The 23,159-nt window shown below is 39.9% G+C and overlaps 1 protein-coding gene and 2 long non-coding RNA genes across 8 annotated transcripts in view; 2 read left to right on the forward strand and 1 right to left on the reverse strand.

Moving 5' to 3' along the window:
* Positions 1-2,200, forward strand: part of LOC307224763 — a 30,709-nt gene extending 28,509 nt beyond the window's left edge. Inside the window, exon 3 of the long non-coding RNA XR_013842737.1 lies at positions 1,969-2,200. This is a non-coding gene — a long non-coding RNA (uncharacterized lncRNA). The remainder of the gene's footprint in view (positions 1-1,968) is intronic.
* The window catches only part of NAV3 (neuron navigator 3), a 436,309-nt gene that overhangs the window by 369,850 nt on the left and 43,300 nt on the right, over positions 1-23,159 (reverse strand). The gene's annotated exons all lie outside the window — the stretch shown is intronic.
* Positions 2,209-21,978, forward strand: LOC307224762. The gene is made up of 4 exons (XR_013842736.1): positions 2,209-2,244; positions 8,661-8,819; positions 10,339-10,398; positions 21,913-21,978. It is a non-coding gene; the product is annotated as an uncharacterized lncRNA (long non-coding RNA).

Genomic DNA, 23,159 nt, shown 5'->3' on the forward strand with positions numbered 1-23,159 from the left:
CTGCTACTGCTTCAAACAATTTTCTCACGCTCATTCAGAAAAGAGAACTATTCTTATAGCCTTTGCTTCCAAAGAGTTAAGCAGAATAATTAAAATAATTATATCGTAATTGAAACCTGCAGTGTGGTTATTGGCAGCTCAGCACCAGAGATTTTTCTTTTAATCTACACCTCACATCTCTCAGTAATGAATAGTAACATAATTAAATACTTCAGCAATGATAATAAGAAGGGACTGCTGAAGTCCAGTAATGTTATGCATTGTTGACACTGTATCATAAACAGGAGGAAAAAGAGAATAATTTGATTACAGTGCATTCATGACTAGAATTCATGTTCTTGAACTTACCTCCAATTAACTTTTGCATGAAAAACTGACTGGGTTGCCAATGTTTTGTTTCAACATCAGTGGAGCGGGGGAGGGGGAGGGAAACATGGCATAAATGCGATGTGATTGAAACTACTATAATAGGAGTTAATCAAAAGCATCCAGAAACAGAAGATAATGTGTGTGTACATCTCAGCCCCTTCTCCTTGCAGATTTGATGAGCAGGAGAAATTGACTAAAGTTATTCAAGTTATGGTTCCTTCTCTTGATGAATTCTGCCCACTGTTCAATATTATTATCATTAACAAATGATATGCTATTTAGTATCTGCATGTATATCAACCATTTCCTGCTACATTTGTGTGTGTTTTTAACTAGGGGCTGATGCCCCTGCTTGCTCCATTCACCAACCCTCTTCCTTTACACCTGAGCAACTCCTTCTCACTTTACACCTTGATGTCCCTGTGCCTATTCCTTCACCTCCCCCCCTTCTCACTGCTTGCCCCCACCCTTTACCATCTCCTCACAGCCCACCCTTTTAAAGGAGAGTGGGAGGCGCGTTAGCCAAATTGCTTTCTGAAGCATCTCCCCTCTGCTTTAAACACCTTCCCCTGATAAGGATCCATGGGACAACAGGATGCTTCCTGGAGTAATGGGCTGCACCAAAAGAGATTCAGAGAAGAGGAGCTCATTAGTTCAAGGCTCAGTCATGATAGCTCTGGGTAGAGTATGTAGAGTATGCATTATGGAACTACTACTGGTTTGTGTTTTCTGTAGGTCTACTTTAAATTTCATCCTAATTTCTCCCTTTTCTTCTTGTTACCTATATATATGCCCTTCACTTTTTTCTCTGTCTTCATGTATTTTATGTAATGTAGACTAGTGCCTATTAAAATTCATGCCACACACAAAAAAACCAGTTAACTCTTTAAGGTAATACAGTATAGGGTTCCTGTTACCCACTGAGTCATATCTCCCACTAGGCAGAATGAGGTGGCTGCCTGAGGCATCTAATTCCTAGTTTAATGAAAGTCAAGCAGTGAGTATATGATTTTATATATTATTATTGTAGGGAGAGAAGGGGGGTATCAGGGGAGGGGTAGTACCTTTGGTTGGGGACACGTCATGCTCCTTCTGGGGTAATTTGTCCACCTTTGGTTCCCACCCTGCACTCAGCTCTCACCTGTAGCTTTTAGAATCTGTCAGCATGTGACAGCAGCCACACCCTGGGAGACAGCTTTGAATGGTCAGCTAAACTATGGGTCTCCAACTATGGGTGGCCAATGGGTCTCAAACCCTCGGTGAATTAGGGACTTCCCCTGCATGCGAAAAAAGGCTCTGGCAGATTGATCAGAGACCAATAGTGGGTCCAGCCAGTGCTATTTTTCTAGAAAAGGAGGTGCCGGAACTCACCATGAACACCCCCCCCCCCTTGTCCTCTTATAATGTCAACTGCACCCACTTGCAAAAGGCCAGAACTGAGTTCCAGCTGAAAAAAAAGCCCTGGGTCCAGTGGTCATGAGGATAGTTACTTACATGTGCGGGGCAGGGAAGTGAGGGGCAGATTGGGCATGTCAACCAAAGAAGGTAACCAGTCTAGGAGAAGGAAAACTCTGATCCTAAACCTCTGCTTCCTTGCAGCTATACTCATTCACGAGAAAGGCTTCAAGAGTAAACCCTGAGGAAAAGTCCATATCTGTTGCCTTTGGGAGAAGAAAAGGCTAAGGAGTAAACTCTACACTAAGATGGTTGGATGGCGTCTTGAACACCTCTTTCCAGCAACTCTTGCAGTCAAGCTGGTGCCAAATGTATTGCTTTACTTTCCTTTGGTCCATATCTGTGAGGCCAAGAGGCGGGGTCTTGTCTGGGCAGCCCAGGAACCTCCACACACACTGCCCAGGCTTGCATCCCAAACAGGTAACTTTGGTGCTGCTAACACAGCAAAAACAACATGGAGGGCAGCAATTACAAGTTACAGGTCTCTGCACCTATAGCAGGCACTGTGATTCTACAATGGTTTGAATTCACCCCTGGAGGCACACTCCACTGTCTCTCAAAACAGACAGATGCCAAAAAGGGAGAGATGCTTGTGAGATATTTTGCCTCAGGTGCCAAAGTAACTCTGCCAGCTGGGGGCAGGGGGCTGTTCCATCTCAGGCAGAACTATTTGCACCTCAGGCAGCTAAAGGCCCACCTTTGTTCCAGGTTATTTTAAACACACACACAAAGAGAGAAAATAATATCTGCATTCCCATCTAGTCTTCAATCATACCTTCTCCAGGATTTCATTTTTATAAAAAAACTTACAGAACAAAAAGAGAATAGCTTACAAAACTGTTTACAAAATTAATTTTTTAAATCATATAACAAGGCAAAGCAAAGGAAGTCAAGGCACAAAGTAGATTTTCAATGCATAAAGCTTTGTAGAAAAGATCTTTGATGAACTGGTGACAGGGGAAAGCGATCATCTTACTGGAGGTGCCATTCAAGCACAGGTTTTAGATCGTCACTCCCCCCCACCCCCCCGTTTTTTATGTCTAGCCTATTTACAAGTTAAATATCCATTAAATATATTAGGCATGTTGCGTGGGCTGCACTTTAATTTTTGACATCTATGTATTATTAATGTAATCATCTGAACTATGCACATTCAGAGGACATGGAAAATTAAGAAAGATACAGCAATCAGAAATTAAATAAGGAGAGCACATATTAAAGAGAATAATAAGTTAATTTTATTAAATAAATGAGGTGAATATAACTTCTGAACTAAATGATAATAATTTCATTCACAAAGAAGATCCTTTAGAAATAATATTTCTCTAAAAGCCATTGAAGCATAGGCTGAGTACATAACCCTAATTACAGCCCATTCTTTCCAGAATTTTTTATGGCTTGTCCTTCTTTTTGTTGGATTTTCATTATAAAAAGAAGAAAACGTGCATCTCCCTCACCCGTCCCCATCTTGTCCCCAGTCCTCTCCTTAATCACACTTTTCTTTTTTTTACTTAGCCCTGTAATAAAGCTTTACTTCATGATTTGTGTTCATTAGAAAGGTAATTATATTTTCAGAAACCAAGGTGCCAGTAAGATAACCTTAACATGTTTATTACAAAAGCAAGAGTACAGACGTACTTTGGTAACTGGAAATGTGATTTTTTAAAAAGTAGAAAATGGGGTTAAATACACCACCACTAAACCAGCCTGGCACTGGATACAGCAAAGTACCTACTTTCAGTGGCACAAGTTGAGGGTGGAGAAATGACAGTAACTGCCTGGCCACTTCCACTGAGAACCCACCCTAGTCAATCTCTCTGAACACATTACAGTGGTACCCCAGGTTACATACGCTTCAGGTTACAGACTCCGCTAACCCAGAAATAGTGCTTCAGGTTAAGAACTTTGCTTCAGGATGAGAACAGAAATCATGCTCCGGTGGTGCGGTGGCAGCAGGAAGCCCCATTAGCTAAAGTGGTGCTTCAGGTTAAGTACGGACCTCCTGTGGCTGGGATGTGGGTGGCTCTGTGGCTAAAACCTCAGCGCCTAGGACTTGCCGATCGCATGGTCAGCGGTTCGAATCCCCGCGGCGGGGTGCGCTCCCGTCGTTCGGTCCCAGCGCCTGCCAACCTAGCAGTTCGAAAGCACCTCCGGGTGCAAGTAGATAAATAGGGACTGCTTACCAGCGGGAAGGTAAACGGCGTTCCGTGTGCTGTGCTGGCTTGCCAGATGCAGCTTGTCACACTGGCCACGTGACCCGGAAGTGTCTGCGGACAGCGCTGGCTCCCGGCCTATAGAGTGAGATGAGCGCACAACCCTAGAGTCTGGCAAGACTGGCCCGTACAGGAAGGGGTACCTTTACCTTTACCTTTATGGACCTCCGGAACGAATTAAGTAATTCTATGATTCTATGACTTAACCTGGTACCACTGGACAAATGCTGCTGCCACCAATGACCCATCTGGAGATACGTCCCAAGCCATTACTGTGGCAAGATGTCTTCTGGCTCACAGTTGCTTGGAGTGGTATATGTGGACCCCCGCTCTTATAGAGCATCTCCCCCCCCCCTTTCTGTTAATTCCAATGGGAAGCATAGTTCATTGTCGGCTCCAGAGCCGGCACAGTGTATGGCCATTTGGGGAAATGGCCACGGACCAAAGGGGTTTAGGGTGCATCATTTTTGAACCCACCACTGGCAGTGTACCCATGACAGTAGTGGCGTTTGCCACCGCCATGGTGAGATCACTAATGGCAAACCTCTTCTCCGCCATGGGAAAAGAAGTCATCGTCATCTAACAGCAGCACTCCCCGGGAACTTACAACTGCCCTCTGTGTGATTGTATGTGTTTCTATTACTATTTAGCCCCTTAATGGGAGTTGCAATCCTTATGTGGACCGACTCTTCTCCCAGTAGTATCTACTTAATGTGTGCAACAATCCCATCATATGTCTTGTGTCTAATTATCTTGTTTAAAATCCCCAGTGTCTCATATTATAATTGTGTTACACTGATGTTTTTTCTTTTCATTCATTTTTCATCATTTGAATGCCATAATCAGAAATACTACCAGTTCCGCTTTCTGTTAATTCACTTCAATCCAATATGCCAGGACTCTGCCATTATATAAAGTTTTTATTGCATTATTGAAAGAGATGATAGGAAAGCAACTCCTACCCCACTCCAGCCCTGCCGGCACACTCTAAGTGGCATCAGCAAGTATGTGTTGGGTTTATAACCCAGTCCTGCCATCACGAGCTCTGCGTGTTACTCCAGTCAGTTTTTCATCAGGAGGGGGAAACTGGCCATATGTCTTTTAGATAGCCAAGGCCACTGCAAGCTTAACTACATTCTTGCCAATGTTGTGACTGCTTTGAAAGAAGACTGGTTACAGGAAGCAGCCAAGTCTAAAACCACTTTGAGGGGTTCTCCCCCCCCCCCATCAAGTGGTGTATAAATCTTATAAAACAAAACAAAACAAGAGTAAGAATGAGTGGAGGTTGAAAGACAGGTACCAGTGGCAGTTTTGTGGATGAAAAGAGAATATTGGGGGCCAGGCTATACAGAAAGGAACAAGAAAGATCAAACCTTTCTCCACCTCAGCCATTTTCCCTCAAACCCTACCTCCTCATCTAGGTGCTTCTCTCCCAGGAAAGAAGTTTAGTCTGGATACCTAACCAGTTAAATATGGCTAGCCCAGCCTTCCCCCAACCAGGTCCCTCCACATCAGGTCTAACACATCTAGAGGACACCTGGCTGGGGAAGGCTGAGATCGAGAAAGGTAGGTGGTTGGAGGGAGACCAGCAGGACAGGGGAAATATTCAGCATTCCCACATATATGTCCCTGCTGCAAAGCATCTGTATGGGAATTTCCCCCAAGCATTCATTCTGTACAGGAATTAACATTCTAGAATACAAGCCGTTCTGGAATACAAGCCTTAGAGTTGTCATGCTTAGTTTGCTGCCCAGTACATATCATTTTCTGTGCCATTTCACCAGTTCCTCAAAATGCATTACTCAATTTGCCAGAATGGTTCGTGCTTTCATTAGTTTAGCCCCCAGTAAATAAAACAAAGCTACTACTTCATTACAGCACTGGCTTTTATGTTACAATTATTTTGGATCCCTGAGTATTTTAAGCTTCTCCTCAGCATTTGACATTTAAGGTCCTATCAAATTAATGCTTTCAGCTATCTATATTCACTCATTATTTCAGTCATGCACATTGGCCAGGGGCTTGTCCCATTTAAAATCTCTCACACATTTGCTTACACAAGCTTTTTTATTATTCAGACATTTGGTCCTTTTTATGTTTTCTCTCATTAACACGAAATTTCACAAGTCCTTGGTGAATAATTAGCTGTAGTAGGATCCTTAACTCTCACATATACATTTTTAATTTATTAAGATGATCACCAAATTACTTCTGTACCATGAAGAATGGCATACAACTTCTGTGCAAAACTACCAAATTAAAATAGAAAACATCACATTTTTTAGGTTAATCACACAAATCCAGATAAGGGAATTTGCACTGGATCAAGGGAAAAAACCAAGGAATAAGGGCCATTAGACTTGAGGCAGACATAAACTGTTTTACAGTACTACTCAAGTATTGGTGTATTTCAATAATATACATGTATGCGTTTGTTTAAAAGATAGCTTATAATATATTTTTTTAAAAAAATAAGTATTTATTTACTAGTTTCCTGTTGGTTTCTGCTACAAATTCTGATCAACTCCACACCTGCTAAGGTTTAGTAAAAATGTAACATGTGGTGTTCTCACCCTGTTCACTAAGGCTGCATAAAAACCATAACACGACTTACCCCAAAGAAACCTTGGAACTGTAGATTTACCCATCACAGCTACAATGTCCAGCACCCAAAACAAACTACAGTCCCCAAGATTCTTTGGGGGAAGACGTGTACTTTAAACATGTGGTTTGCACGCAGCCCAAAAGCCCCATCTTTTAAATCTTAAAGCATGCCAATCTTGTCCCCAAGTACAAAACACCTGATGAAACACAATTCTTAAGACTTTTTCTCAAGAACTAATCTATTGCCATGAGTTTGGTGATGGGGAGCAAGTAGACTGTATGTGAGACCCTTCTAACTTCTGGATCCAGCAAGTGTTAAAATATAACCCAGGCTAGCTTCCTGTGTTTAGGTAATAGCCTGAGTGATAGACCATTAAAGGAAACAAAGGGAAGAGTAGGGCACCTACAGGTGTGTGATGGCATCTGTGCACATTTGGTCTTGCACATCTGTAGAAAATTCATTCATCTAGTTGTTGAATTCTTTTCAGTATTCTTCAGACTAGTCTGAAGTAGGGGCTTGCCAAATGCAACCAGAGAGTCACATCTCTCTCTTTCATAAGTAATTCTTATGAAAAGCTGAACTATAGACCCCTCTTATGTCATCAGAGGCTGTGGGTGGTGATTCATAGCTGAGTCTATGCAAGAAACAATGTTGATGCTCTCAGCATGAGCCTTACGGCAACGCTATAGGTAAAAAATTAGTTTGGTATTGTGACATTAGATGTGTGACTACATTAAGGAAAAAAGAAAAATTGCATGGAGAAGATCAAGTCTATAGGGAGATCGTGTCAAAAAAAGGTAATAATATTACCCTTCTATGTGAAATATATGGCATTTTCACACATATTGTACTGGACTGAAATTAATGGGAGAAATCCAATGTAGCAGGGGAAGGCATTAAACCAGGGGTCAGCAAACTTTTTCAGCAGGGGGCCGGTCCACTGTCCCTCAGACCTTGTGACGGAGCGGACTATATTTTTTTTGGGGGGGGATGAACAAATTCCCATGCCCCACAAATAACTCAGAGATGCATTTTAAATAAAAGGACACATTCTACTCATGTAAAAACATGCTGATTCCCGGGCCGTCTGCGGGCTGGATTTAGAAGGCAATTGGGCCAGATCTGGCCCCCGGGCCTTAGTTTGCCTACCCATGCATTAAACAGTGCAACAGGCCTTCTCTGTCCCGTCCTTCCCACCCACCTTCCAGTCCCCATGCCAGGGGGTGGCTACGAAAACTTACAGAGCAAACTTGGAGGGTTGAATTCTATTGTTCCTAACAGAGTTCCCTTTGCTCAAGAAAGCATACATAGTTGGATCTCATCCAATATATTAAAACAAAATGAATGTGTAATGAGTACAGCTGAGAACTACCATACTCAGTATTAATGACAAATTTAATCATTTGTCCACTACATCTACCATGGCCAAATATGGCTAAATCAACATTTTTGAAGGTGACTATGACAATAAAAAAGACAGCATGGACCAGCTTTAGCAGAATAAAGGTAACTTTACTTGATGGCAACATGTCAATAAAAACCACGAAAACTTTGCAATGCAATAGTCACACTGACTATGATGTATAGGGTGGAAAGTCGTTTGACAAAAATTTGCTGCCAAAGAAAATACAGCCAATACTCAAAATTCTGTTGAACAATGGGTGTGTAAAATCTTTCACCCATATACCAAATGAATATGACAGCACAGAAATGTTATGGATGTGATACAAGTCATCTATAATGCCAGGCACAGATGGACCATCAACATGTCCAACCATCAAGAAACCAGATGGACTTCTCATCGTACAGACTGAGATCAAAGACCAAAACAACTTTTGTGGCAGGTCTGATTTCTGGACCAATGCAATGATGAAACACATTGATCAGTGTTAGAACAATAGACTTGTGATGGAATGGGAAAGTGTGCCATCAACTCTGAACTCATGGAAGAACAGAAACTGGTTGTGGGCGATGTGGTACAATCAGCAGGAGTCTATAAATAATTATTCTCTCTGCAGGACTGAAAGGATGCTGGTTGTTTGTTAATGAACTTCTTCAATTGTACATCTAAAGATTTACACAAAATATTCCAGAACTCACAAAGGGAGGAGGATATTCATAAACCAAACATAACAGACATGATACAAGCAGTGGTTTAGCAGCATCAAAACAACATGGTGAGTTCTTTCTACACAAACCAAATAATAGGGAATAGGACAGAAATACAGCTCTTCACAGGTTCTGCACCCTGCCCATTTTTCTCACTTTTCCCAGGACAGCTTTTTGTAAAGAGCGGGGGGGGGGGGGAAGTACCCTGTCCTAGCAACCACATTTTCTATGTTGTTGTATCCATCCCTGTTATCTATGAGTTTTTATTGCACTTCTGGAAGAGAAAATATAACAATTCCCCTTTAACAAAGCATCTCTTTTCTTGCCCAAGTGCTATGTAATCTTGTCCTTTTTGCTATAGAGTATAAAAGAGCTTCACCCTTGTTCCTTTCATGAAGATGAACCATTGTCTATCATATCTACACATGAGAGATAATGGACAATTTAATCGAGGATATGCTGTGAATGGGGAACATACTGAGAAACAACTATCTCCGACAGCAACATTCTGCCCTGTTACATCAGAGATACCCTAAGAAAGCCAGTCCTCCGTTTGCCAATGCTACTATCATTGCAACATAGGAAATGTCACCAAAAGGCAATAGGGCCAAAATCAGCTATCAGTTTGTACATCAGATTATTGTGAATTGTCACTACAGAACTATTATTAAAAGACAGGATTATATCTCTCTTGTGCAGTTTTGATTCTCCTTCTACTGCCATGCTCAAGAGGGCAAAGTTGGGATAGAAATCAAACGGCCAGCCGTTTTATAATATAAGCTGCAAATGATCCCCATAGACTGTTAGATACAAGTAGTTCCCATTCTAATTCCATCAATATATACAATATTCTATCACTTGTAATTTGGAAGATACCTCTGGAATTCAAAGGCTAGAACTAGTAAGGTAAGTACAACAGATGCCAGGCTTCTAAAAATATGCACCATATATTAATTAATAAACCATCAAATGGGAAAAGTTCTTTGTAATATTTGAGCACAACATGGTGTACTTGTACACTGTAAACTGAAAACACTTCAGCCCAATTCAGTTGTTTCCCCCTCAAGTAATTCTCCCCATGTGAGGAAAGAGAATAGGAGCATCTTCAGTGAAACTCCTTCCAGGGAGTCTTCTCTACTGATGTATGCTCTCTGCAAAATTGAAAGCCCTGGTAGTTCAGATTCTAGATTGCATGGGAAGCCAACATAAGTATCATGAACTTGTTGCATGGGATGCTACAGGGATGGGCTATCAGGAAAGCAACGAAAGAGGTGGAGGTAGCAATTGCCCCTCCTGCTCTGCTGTGCATGTAATTGAGAACATGACTTAATATGGCTTAACAGGAATCACAGAGGATAAGTTTTTTATTGTTTTCATTCCTAGTTAAGTACAGATGGATCAGTTTAAACAGCTGGACTAACCAATCGGCAAGCTAAGCATATGCTTAGGGCACCAGCAAACACATAAAAATATGTTTATGGGGGGGGCACAGATTAAGAAAAGCATCATGGGGGAAATCAGGATTTTTGTTAGACTTTCTTCACTATACACGCTTCCTTGATTTCTCTGTTTTCTTTTTATTGCAAGCAACTCCCCACTTGTGTGGGGATTCTGTTCCTGGTGGCCGCCCACATCAGCTGGACACACGTAAGTCTGGCCCCCTTGTGGTGTCAAAAATGTGTGTGGGTGTGCATGGACATACACGTTTGATTTGCCTGTACTTACCCCCACCTAAGCCAGGGGGTGTCTTGCTAATATAGCATCTGTTTTCCTTGCATGATTTTGATCTATCATGTATTGCACACAACACACACGTATGTACATTTCAGCATACATGTAAATTTTGTATCATTTCGGGGGGGGGATATTTTAAGGTTTAGTACTGTTTTTATTCTGAATTATATATACAGGACACCATAATATTTTAAGTGTTTAGGGCCCGTAAAGGTCTTAATCTGGTTCTGAATGTAAATTTCAAATTTATTTTTTTTTAGGCATAATTTACAGTCCCAAGGAAACAAGGACCTGCAGACCCCATTAAAATATTAAAACTTAATAGCATGGATATTTAATACAAAACATCACACAAAGAACAAGGAAGGTAGATCTTATGCTATTTAGAGAAGTACTTTTGAGCATCTTGGGCTTTTGTTACTGCAATTCCAATGCACACGTTTACTTCACTTCATCATTCTATGCTAATTCTATACAGGATTTAAATAAGATATCATTCCTAAGCTATTATGCTCTGACATTGAGAATGTTCTCATTTTAGACATATTCAAGCATACCCAAAAATTCAAGCATTTTTTCTTGAACTAGCACCAGGCTGTAGCTGAACAGAATGCAAAGATGAATGCTAAGCTTGTGATCAGACCAATCAGATGAAACCATAAATAAAGAACAGCAATGATTTTAGTACTGCTTTAACATCCTCTTAGTATGAGCTACATATATCAAAGTCAAGCAGTATGCTGTGACAATGCTCAAGATGTTGGATTCCGATAACCTCTAAAGTCAATCTGAATGCCAGTGTTTACTGTCACTGCAGTTAACTTTACAGCCAGGCATACCAATCATTATATTTATATGCACATGTGCGCACACACACATACACACAAAGAGAGATAGAGAGAGTCAGTTAATGAAGACAAGCTCCAACATCCATAATGAGACCAGACTTGTCTGTTCCATATGCAATTTATACGTTCTGCGCTATCTCAACAAGGCTGATGGCAATCTATATGAATGTAATAAATTGCCTTTTCGGGGGACAACCCTAATATTAAAGTAAACAATTAATTGTTTAACCAATTTTGTTTTAATTTGAAAAACCTCAGCATCAGTGATGATGTACAAATTAAATAATGGTTCCAAGAATGAAAAAAAAGCTATGAAAAAAAGAATTAAAATATCCAGACAAAACCCCATGGCTTACATATATCATTGTAAATGGTTTTTACAAAGCAGAAAGCAACAACAACAACAAAATAGCAATCATTCTGTACTTAATATGCCTTCTGGCATAAAGGTGTGAGTGCATTTCTGAATACCATAAAATATGTGAATGTAACATTATTATAAAACAGGTGAAGGACCATCTTGATAGAATGACTAGTGCTGGGCTGAAAATGCCCCCCCCCAGCACCTTCCTAGACCTATCAGTTTCTCATGAAAGAGGGGGATATTTCTGGATACTCTTCCAGGAGAAGACACTAAATTCTAGTAATTTGGTGGGTGCTGATGGCTTATCATTAAAGAGCGGTGTAGAGGGTTTTAAGTTATTGCCCTCTTCTAAACTCAGAGGTATCTTACCTTCTCAATTTATTTCTAGCTTCCATTTTACTGGTAAGTAAATCTTGTTGCCTAGTCTCTACTCAGTGTCTATAGTCTCTACTCCATTTCCTGTACACATCTCCCAGATTTACGGTAATCCTTGCCTAGTTCCCTTCCCATGAATCCTATATATCCCCTGTTTGGGCTTTTAAATTGGCAACTTTGAGTCAATTCAGGTTGAAGAAAATGGGTGATAAAGTACATGATAAAGTACAAAGGTTAGTCTGTGAGTGTTTACCATTCTCTAAATATTATAACCCTTTGATAATATATTCACCACCTGAGAAAGATGCCCGTGGTACTGACTTTCTGCAAGACAGAAGGGGTTCTCAGGTAAACACTGAAGTGATAACTGGGTTGGGCACCTGGATATAAACTGTACAACCTCTCCCAACTTCAAGTGAAAGAACCTATTAGGCACAAGAGAAGCAAGCTTAATTCTTCTTCTACTCATTCTAAAGGTTACATTAACCTTTTTTTTAAAAAAAAAAACCCAAGGTAACAGACATTTGGGTGTAAAGGGGAAAGAAAAACCTAGTTCAGAGAAACAGTGTATTTTGTGATCCCTTTAAAGTTTTTTAAATGTTTTTTTCTTGAAGCAGGCAGTTTGCTACCTAGATTAAATGTCATTTAAAGTTCATTTGTGAATAAGAATTCCATCTCTCAATTCTAGTTTACCACATGGAGGTGGCAGTCAAATTCTATCAGCTTACAAAGTCGAAGCTTGCAATCTTATACACACTTACCAAGAAATAAGTCTCATTTAATTCAAATGGGGTTTACTTATAGAATCATAGAACTGTAGAGTTGGAAGGGACCCTGAGGATCATCTAGTCCAACCCCTGCAATGCAGGAATATGCAGCTGGTCCATACAGGGATCGAACCTGCAACCTTGGTGTTATCAGCACCATAGTCTAACCAACTGAGCTATCCAGAGGGTTGCACTATTAAGGCTGCAATACTGTGCAAGCAAAGTACAATACTGAAGCCTGAAGTATGCTTCCATGAAAGCAAGTCCCACTAAAGTCAGCAAGACTTACTTTATTCGGGATTCGAAGGGCAGTACTATAGTATTTTATACTATAGATATATTTAATATTCCCAAAAGGTATTTAAAAAAGGGAAAGTCTCAGTTGTCATAATTTACCATGTCCATTGTGTGAAGCAAAGAGAGGAGTTTCCACAGTTTAGATGCTTCATTGATACTTGTTGGAAACAAGTAAATGGGAATACTGATTATAGATATAAATCTGCTTTGGCATAGGCACTGGATTTGTATCCTCAATCACCCAATCCAATTTTGGGCTGATCTCCATTGGGGTCAATCCTGAGGTTAAAGTTCCCCCCATTATGCAAATCAAATAGGCTGATCCTGCCATTTAAGGTATTCTACAGTCCATGAGCCCCCTTCTGGACTTTTGGACAGTACCCTACCTTTGGACCCCTTTACTGGGGTACCCTGAATTTTGGTTATGGATCCAGGGGTGAAGCACCAGCTCCCTGTTGCTTTGGACTAAGGATCCAACCAAATTCCTCACACACACACACACACATCCCTATGGCAGCCCTATGCCAAGCCACCACCGCCTGAAGATTGTAAGCAGTTTCTCTGTAATTGATTATTATGAATATTTGATTCAGAACAAGAGGTAATACTCAAAAGGAGCCATGGAAGGTTTTCCATTTGTGCAACAGGTGTTGTGAATTCCTTACTCCCACTTCCTATAGCCACTCATGCCACTTCTGAAGACATAACTAGTGCGAGACACTGGAGTCAGAATGGGAACGCTGACCATTCATGTCTGGAGTACTTGAAACTTGGCCAGAATAAACACAGGGTGTCTTTTCTATTAAAACATGCCCATTGAAACCAAAGCCTACTGATTCAAAACTTCAGTACAAGTTGCAACACAGACTATAATTTAAAAACAACCACCACCACCACCAAACTAAGAAATAGTTTTTTACCCAGGGTAACCAAAACATACTCTCTATCTCCACCATTCCATTACTGGGCTGGATGTCTACTACTAAAGACAGAGAGTGTTATATTAGCTTGCTTTTAACCACCATTTACATCACTAAGAAGTATCAAATGCAGTTCCATCACAAATAAAAGCAATTATTAACAATTTTCACTCTAACTGCTGCTCTTTTTTATAGTGAACTGATAGCCATCTGTCTGTGCAGTATGAGGTCAACAGTAAGTTCCATTAATTTAACAGGAATTTGCTTCCACATACGCATGTTTCAACTGATAGCTTTATTGTTCAGCTAAACAATTAACACAAGTTTATGCAATATACCTTCCATTAACAGTTCCAGTGTAATACTTCACATACAAGCAAGAATTTGATTCAAAAGCCCTGTTTTTCTTGTTCATGTTATCCAAATTGCTTGTTTCCCCATAATGAAAATAGGATGGTATATGCAAGTGTTGATTATTGTTAATGTGAGATGTTGTGGATTTAAATTCCTTTAGCGCTGGCCCTTGGCCTCTTAAGCGAGATGGGCGCACAACCCCAGAGTCTGTCAAGACTGGCCCGTACGGGCAGGGGTACCTTTACCTTTACCTTTTATCTAATCATCTACTCACATCCAATTACAGTACCAAGTTATCAATTAACTGTCAAGTTAAAGAACCTTCAGAAGCAACCTCTAAACCTACACAAATTTCTTCCTAAGCAGAGTCAAGTCTTGTTGCACACTGTTGTAAAGTTCAGATTTTTAAAAGCCCAAGACTCTTCAAGTCTCCCACACCCGCTAGTGATCAATGAAAAGACATATTGATTTTAAGATTCTTACCACAGAAGGATGCAAGACACAAGAGAATTTCATTTGAAGAGTTACTGACGTCATCTAGGTCACAGAATGTCAGTATCTATTATTTGTCAAATAGAGAGGCATGTAGCAGTAAACACATTACTGTAACTTCCAGAAACAGCATCTTGACAGCTATTATTATTAAGATGCAACTACACCATGAACCATGCTGGCAAACAGGTACTGAATATTTGATAGTGTTATGTGCTTTCCAGACTCCTCTCAATTCCTAGATCCCATAAGTATTAGAATTTAATTAAGGCTCAGGGTGCTAAACCGGGTGCCAGACACTGAGTCCCTGGACCCAGCAGGCAGTAAAAGCTAAATAAGCCAGGCTAGCTTCTGTGTACAGGTACCTGGGTGGTGAGTCATCAAGAGAACAAAGAAAAGGTAATGGGTCATTAAGGAAGCAAATATGAACCCTGGGCACCTGGAATGCTGCCGGGCATTTTGAGGGGCTGTAGGGTTGCTGGGCAGCATGTACAGCCCTCAAAAAGCCAGCTAAGCAAGTTTTGGTGATGTTCCCCAACAGCTTTGGCAGGTCTCCTAAAAGAAAAGCTCCACAACTTTGGGCAATCTTTTAAAAAATGCTCCTCCCCAGGCAGTGGCAAGAGCTGCTATGCCACTGGCTCGGAGCCTGGGATGACGTGGTACAATACAAAACCTGGTCTAGTTTTAAGGCTATTCTGTAACATTTATCCATTGTAGCCATAGGTTAACAGAGACTTGTTTTCACTGGAGAAAACTTTATCATTCTTTACTTTCCATAGTGGGATTTTTGGTGTTGTCGCTCAGAAAGCTATTAGCCCTAGGGTGTGGTTGTTTATTTGTGATTGTCTGCGGTGAACTTTGTTTACATGAGTGGGTGTTTTTGAATCAGGTTAGCCAGATTGTTGTTTTCTTGTTGGGCTGTGTATGTGATAAAGGGGAGCCATACACAGTGAAAGCATCTTCTTCTATTTGACCCCATGTCAGTTTCAGTTTATTGGTTAGTTTTTCTAATAAGGCTGTTTCCCATACTATTTGATACCATTGGTCCATGCTTGCTTACTCCTGACAAGTCTCTCCAGTGTCCTGGCTATGACCTCTCTCACCACCAAAGAAATATAAGCAAATAGTAAAGAGAACCCGCACAAGCCATGCTAACACAAAACCCCAAACATACACTAAGTAGAATAGAAACATTACCACCCGACCCCACCCCCACTCACCATACCCCGCTCCACCTCTTTCCCCCTTTTCTTCCTAATGTACTACTAATGTCTCAGCAAATGAAACTGATCTGTAGAAAATCTAACTGGAAAAAAGAGACATTGCACATACTTTCATAAACCAAGAAATCTTTAATTATATATATATATATATATATATATATATGCCATCAGCCCCTCACTGCAGAAAAAAATAATAATTATACCATTGGCATACTGAATTATGTTGAATGTCAGATGGTCCACAGGAAGGAAGACAATATGACAGACACAGATTTTCCTCTGTGTCAGCATCTTGAATTTCAAATATTTCTTATTGATATACTATCATTTCAGTGCCTCATTTGTGTAGGTTACCAAACTCCCAAAGGTTCAGTGGCTACTGCAAAGATTTCCTCTAAGCTGATTAATGTATTGTGTAGTTTGGTGTAAATGGATAAAAGCAGGATGCTTCATCTTCTGATGGGAAGAAAGGTCTTCCTCATTCCCTTCCCTGTTATGGAACCCAGGTTGTGGAACTCCCTCCCTAGAGAGGTTCAGTTGTTCTTTCTTTTAATGAGAGTTCCCCCCCCCCCGCCCTAATGGCACTGAGCTTTTAGCATGTGTTGAAATTCTGTCTTCCTGTGGTGTTTATTTTAAAACTGAAGTACTGAATCCTGAACTTCATTTTTAATTTTCTGAAATTATTTGTAGCATTATGAACAGGTTTATTGTGTTTTACATATTTTATTATTTTTTGTAAGCTTCTTGGGTTTATAAATAAAGAAAAGCATGGTATAACTAACAATTCGCTCTCCCACCTAGTTCACTCTCAGAAGAATGAAGCTTGCACCAATGAAAGGCAGAGAAAGTTCCCCCTTTCCCACAGTTCCAATTTCTTTCCCTCTCTTTCGTTGTGCTTGCATTCAGCAATGTTTCAATAAATCTTCAGAGAAAGTTTTCACCAAGTAACCCAATACTGCTGCAAAATTTGAGCATCACATGTCTAGATACCATACAGTGCAGTAGAATGTCAAACATCTGAAGCATGTTGCTTCCCTAACATCAGCTCTCTGATCAATCTTAGGTTACTAAGCACTTCCAGCTACTTGCTACAATGAAGCTAAGGTTCTTATTTCACCTACACCTTTTTGCAAATGTTGCCCCAAAAAATCAATATGTTCTTGTTTGATTTTTTTTTTATTGAACTTTGTGGGCTGGTAACAAAAGCTAATCATCACAATTCCATGAGAGAAGGGGAAGAAAGTAAAAATAATCACCCACTGTGCAAAAGGAGGGCAGACTTTCACCATGTGAATCTACTATGACTGCTAGGCTACATTACCCTTGAACCTGTGAATGTCAAAACAGATTTAAATGTAACCTAATCTTTCATTAACTATCTTTTAAGAGTTCAGAGTCACCATGTGAAAGTTCACATTAGCACAATATTCATTTTACAATTATATCTGTAGCTTACAGGTTATGAGGGATCCTATGCTATGATAGTGGAAAGATGAATACTTCACATAGAGACATTTTAAGACAAATTTCTGTAAATTCGAGTGAAATTTAATCTTAAGGACACAGACAAATCCAGCCAATGAAAATCCTGTGAATAATTTAAGATTATATTCTCTTCAATAATAAATTATGTAGATTTTTCATGATAAAATTGTTCATTTTTATAGCCATAGTGACTAACGATGTTTGAACTGGAGTCCTTTATAAAAGTGGCATTTTAATTCAGATTTCCATTATACATGTCTTGCTGTGATCCCGCTGAAAAGTATTATGAGTTTAGGAGGGAGGGAGTAAGGATCCTTCTAACCCCTGGATCCAGCAAATGTTAAAATATAAGCCAGGCTGGCTTCCTGTGTTTTGGTGATGGCCTGAGCAATAGGCCATTAAGAGAACAAAAGAATATGGCCTTGTGTGAGATTGCAAATGGCTCCCTCAACTCAGAGACAGTTAGAAGGACAAACCTAAGTTTAGAGTTTGCAGTGATGTGACCTAAAGGAAAAACCAGCAAGCTGGAGAGAGAATCTGAAAGCAACATTTGACGTTTTGTGGGGCTGATGCTGTGTATGAATGCATAAAGAAACCACATTTATGTGTCTTATTCCAAAAGTAAACAGGAACCGTGGGTAAAGGTAATGCCAAAAGGAGCACTTAGAACCCCTGAAATTTCACACTGCTCTGAGATAGGGGGTGGTATGCGACAATATGATACTCTAAATCTATTTAAGTTAGCAAAATGTTGCCTGTGCCAGAAGCAAGAGGCAATTTTTTTAAAAAAAAAACATAATAATCCTTCCATTATCCTTTATCATTCTATTGTTAAATTCCCTTCCCCAGGCAGGCTCAGATCCAATGACTGAAACATCATAAAGGCCATAGCAATAGCAGCTGCATGGTGATCGCTGCCAGCTCCCCACCTCCAAAACTGGGTTGTTTTGCATGGTGAAGGTGCTTTGGGTGCCTTGACAGTGCAAGGCTAAACTTGCAAGATGTGTTTGTCCCCCACGAGGAAGTAGAAATACAAATAAACCAAGTAAAGTAAAAAAAAAAAAAAATAGCATGCATCTACAATATGGCAAGTAAAATTTTGGGAATCATACTAATGCTATCACAATTATGTTTTCATAAAATGAAACACAGGAAACTGCCTTATGCAGAGTCAGACCATTTAGCCATCTGACCCAGTATTGCCTACACTGACTGGCAATGGCTCTCCAGGATATCAGGCAGGAGTCTCTCCCTGGCCTCCCTAGAGATTGTGCAATTTGAACCTAGAATCTTTTGCATGTGCAGTGCAGGTGTTCCAGCGCAGAACTACATACAGCCCTTCCCCCTAAAGGAAGGATAAATAATGACCAATTGCTGGAAAAACATGTCTGCCAGTATGTATTCAGTAGTGTTTTCATCCCAGCTGTTTTCCAAATCTCAGCCATTTATTTTTTTTTAAAAAAGGGGGTGATCTTTCCATCTCTTAGCTACTAAAATTTGACTGCCATTAGCAAATTCGGTATAAACTCTCTCTTCTTAGAATCTACATGGTTATTAACATGTCCTAATAAAATTACTAATGGATCTAATAAAATGACTAATGAATGATGATAGAACTCACATATACAATTTCCTTCCAGAAAAGATTGGTCGTCAGGCATTTCTACCAAATACAAATAATATCAGCTCTTTACTGTCTACACTTGCCATGGTATAATTTTCTGGATAAACTCAAACTTAGCCAATGGGGAACCATTAACAACTGACAATGCAATTTAATAGGAGGGGAAAGGTGGAACCTTGTGTGAATATATTCTGCCACAGGGAGGTAATTTCAATGGAGAATGGCAGAACAACCCTCCCACCCCCAATATTGTGGTCTCACTCTAGTTTGGGGCTCCAAGCAGCCTGTTTTTTGTAAAAGAAAAAAATGCTGGAAAGTCCAATAATAAAACGCCCATGCCACATCCAGTTTCACCCCAGTTTTGAGAAGGGCAGGTTGGGGAGTGTTTGGCCCTCCAGATGTTGCTCAACTGCAGCTGCCATCATTCCTAACCATTGTCTATGCTTTCAGGGGTTAATGGGAGTTGTCGTTCAGCAACATCTAGCAGGCCAAAGGTTCCCCACTTCTTGTGTAGAGCTTTCACAGTCCTGCAAGGCTCAACTTCCAAACACAGGAGCCAAACGGATCAGTTCTTAAGCACAGCATCTTCAGTAGGTAGAGATGGCACTTGCATACCTTTTTTGTGACCAAAGCAGTCTGTCTCATAGCACACTTGAGACATATGTTAATAGCCCAGGAAAACATGACCTATCAAGACTAATTGTTTAATAATCCTGTTGCGGAAGTTCTTGATGACTCAGAACAGTCCCTGCCAGCTTCTTTTTCAGGGATATTGTTCACGACAGAGCAATTAAAACAGCCATGTGTAGCAGAGGTGCTTGGAGGGTAATAAAAGCTGTTTGTGTCTCCGTGCCTACAACATTACTTAAAGCATGACAGAGAAAAGATTAAATCAGCCCATTAGAGCACTGTTTAAATTATTATTATTATTATTTTGGCATCAAAGGAAAATTGGTTCAGACTCACTTTTTTCTAGAATTCTTTGCTGGAAATACTTAGGATGTGGAGAGACAAGGACTAATGAAAAAGCAACTACAAGATGAAACGACCACTGCATCTACACATATATGTTATGGAAGTGATGGGGCATTTCACAATGTACAAAGTCACCGATTTCATTTCTTCAAGACTGTAGAGGTCATCAGGAGGCAAATGTATTAGCCATACCCTGAAAATATGCAGAGAGTCATTTTTAAATTCTTCAAAGAGCCAAAGAATGGGTACCGGCCTGGGACAGTTATACATAAATGAAAATCAGAAAGAACAAGGACCATGATGCTTAGAGACCAGTTAAATGAATCAATATGAGGGAGCATGCAAAAAGTCTGCTCTCTCAGCTTGCAGTCTATGGAAATTACATCTAGTGGATGCTGTCTCATAATTTCCATAAACCACAGGCTGAGACATCAAGATATTTCTAATGCTCCCCCATTATTATTATTTTTAAAAAATCACCCAACAATTAACTACCAGCACATGGAAAAACAATGTGTAAAGGATGAACATTTTTGTGTAACTTCATTGATGTGCTTATTTTCTATATTTAGTGAATTGCACATCATCAAGAACGGCTGCTGCTCTACACAAGATAATTCAAACATTAACTCTGGAATCTTTAATATTCTGATGTTGTACGATACACTTTATTTTATAAACCTCTAACATTAGAAGTGCAACTAGTGCCAATAACCCTCTTAAAATCATAAGCCAAGTTTTTATTTCACTTCAAGCAGTGGATGTCATAATATTGTAATAAAAGAACAAAAATATCTGCAAGCAAAAATGCATTTCTTCCACACACAAAAAGAAAAGAAAAATACCATGTCACTGTTAACATCATGACATTTTTGCTTGACAAAGCATGTCTAAGAAACGTGTCGAGCCAGAAGAGCTGTGTTCCATTGGCATATCCCATATCGAACCCATTCTGAGGCCCATCTCATTTCACATGTTGTAAATAACACAAGAGATATACACAATATATCTAGGGAAAGGGTGTGGGGAGGTGAGTTTATTGGCTTGTGTGTTGTTTTCTGTTCTTGTTTTTATTGTGTATTTTGAGCTTTTATATTGTATTTTTATGTTGGGAACCACTATGAGATCTATGGATGATATAAATAAGATGTGTGGGGAATAAATAGTAAAATTACCAATGTGGAATGGGACGTTCCTATTTTCATCGGATAAACGTTGGAGGGTACGCAAACACCTTTACATTACTGACTCCAGTCACTGTGGGTAGAGGCAAACAGGATGCAAGGAGAGGGTGAGCAGAGATAAACTGGGGTAATTAATTGGAACAGGTAAAATTATTCAGTCCCTTCTACTTTACCAAGTGCTACCTGTTTGTTTTAAACTACAGTCATACCTTGGGTTACGAACACTGCAGGTTGAGCGTTTTCGGGTTGTGGACTGCGCCAAACCTGGAAGTACCGGAACAGGTAACTTCCAGGTTTCGGCACTAGCACATGCGCAGAAGCATGTGCAGAAGCACTGAATCGCATCATGCATGTGCGTAGACGCGGCACTTCAGACTGCAAATGCTACAGGTTGCTAACGTGCCTCCCGCACGGATCACGTTCGTAACCCGAGGTATGACTGTATCTACATTTGCATCCTAAGAACTCGCCAAATATCCATGTAGTAGCTCTTAACCTGAATTGAACTTATATTTTCAGGATCCATCGCCAGTACAAAATGAACATTTTCATGAAGCAGACCTTAACGTAAGGTATCTTCAGAACAAAGGTAAGTGGGACCATGGGATCTGGCTGACCCTGACGCTGGCACAACCACTGGCCACAGAAATGGCTAACTTTAGACGAAAATTAGATTTAGAGGAGAGTAACTGGCTAGATATAGAAGGAACTCCTCAAATTCTAGAGAGCACACTTCAGATTCTAAAATGGAGGTGGGGTGGGGGATGGAATAGTGATCAAAGGGCTTGGGAACACATAGTCATGGCATATGGGAATTAAGAAGGTACAAGTCCAGCAAAAAGTTAGGTGTACTGTCCATGTCAATTGAATACTATATACACCCATATGCATTTTTTAATGGAATGAGCCCCACTGAACGGGGAAAGCAATTTTGAATAAACATGCATTCAGCTGTGTCACATGTACAAGAAACTGTTCTGAATTGCTGCCAAAGCCCTGAATGCCCATATTTTGAAAACAAAATATATATATTTGTACAGTTCCCCCTCATCTCAACGCCTCAGGAGATCATCAAGACTTGTTCTTTCTGCATTGTTCGAGAACAAGTCTTGGAGCTTTACATTTTTCTGGGCTAGTAGTGGAAAACTGCTAAGTGTTAATTAAAAAGATAGCCTGGGGTATAAATAATTCTAGAGCTCTTTATCATTCAGCAAGGTTTTATTTTCAAAAGGTTATATAGGTTTTGAATGCTTTAAATGCCAAAACAATGTTTTGTAGTTAATGCCTGCACTGGAAACTAGGGCTCAATTTTGTCCACAACCTACCAGTGACATTGTGATAAGAAACTGAAATACATTATCACATTACCATAAAACATTACATAATGAGCTTCATTTGCAATTTAATTTTAGATAACTGATTTTCAGTTATACTCTTACTGTAAATAGCAATGAGGCTCAAGACATAAAATTGACTAACAAAGATCCCCTTGCATAATGTTTTATTTTTTACTATGGAAATTATTATTTTATAACCCCTGGATTTGCAAGGAGGGGTTACCAAGTAGAACAGAGGGCTTTAGTTAATGGTTGAGAAAATTCTTAAGGATAGGAGAACCTTTAACTAGATACTAACAGTACTTTTACACATGCACCATATGAGAATCTAATAGGATGGGTCACAAGTTGATTGTGTGACTGCAGTACATTGTTTATTGCTTCATTTTATGGATCAATGGTCTCATTAGATAGTAAAATTCTGGTCAG

Source organism: Podarcis cretensis (genome assembly GCF_951804945.1).
Source record: "Podarcis cretensis genome assembly, chromosome: 10".
Lineage (NCBI taxonomy): Eukaryota > Metazoa > Chordata > Lepidosauria > Squamata > Lacertidae > Podarcis > Podarcis cretensis.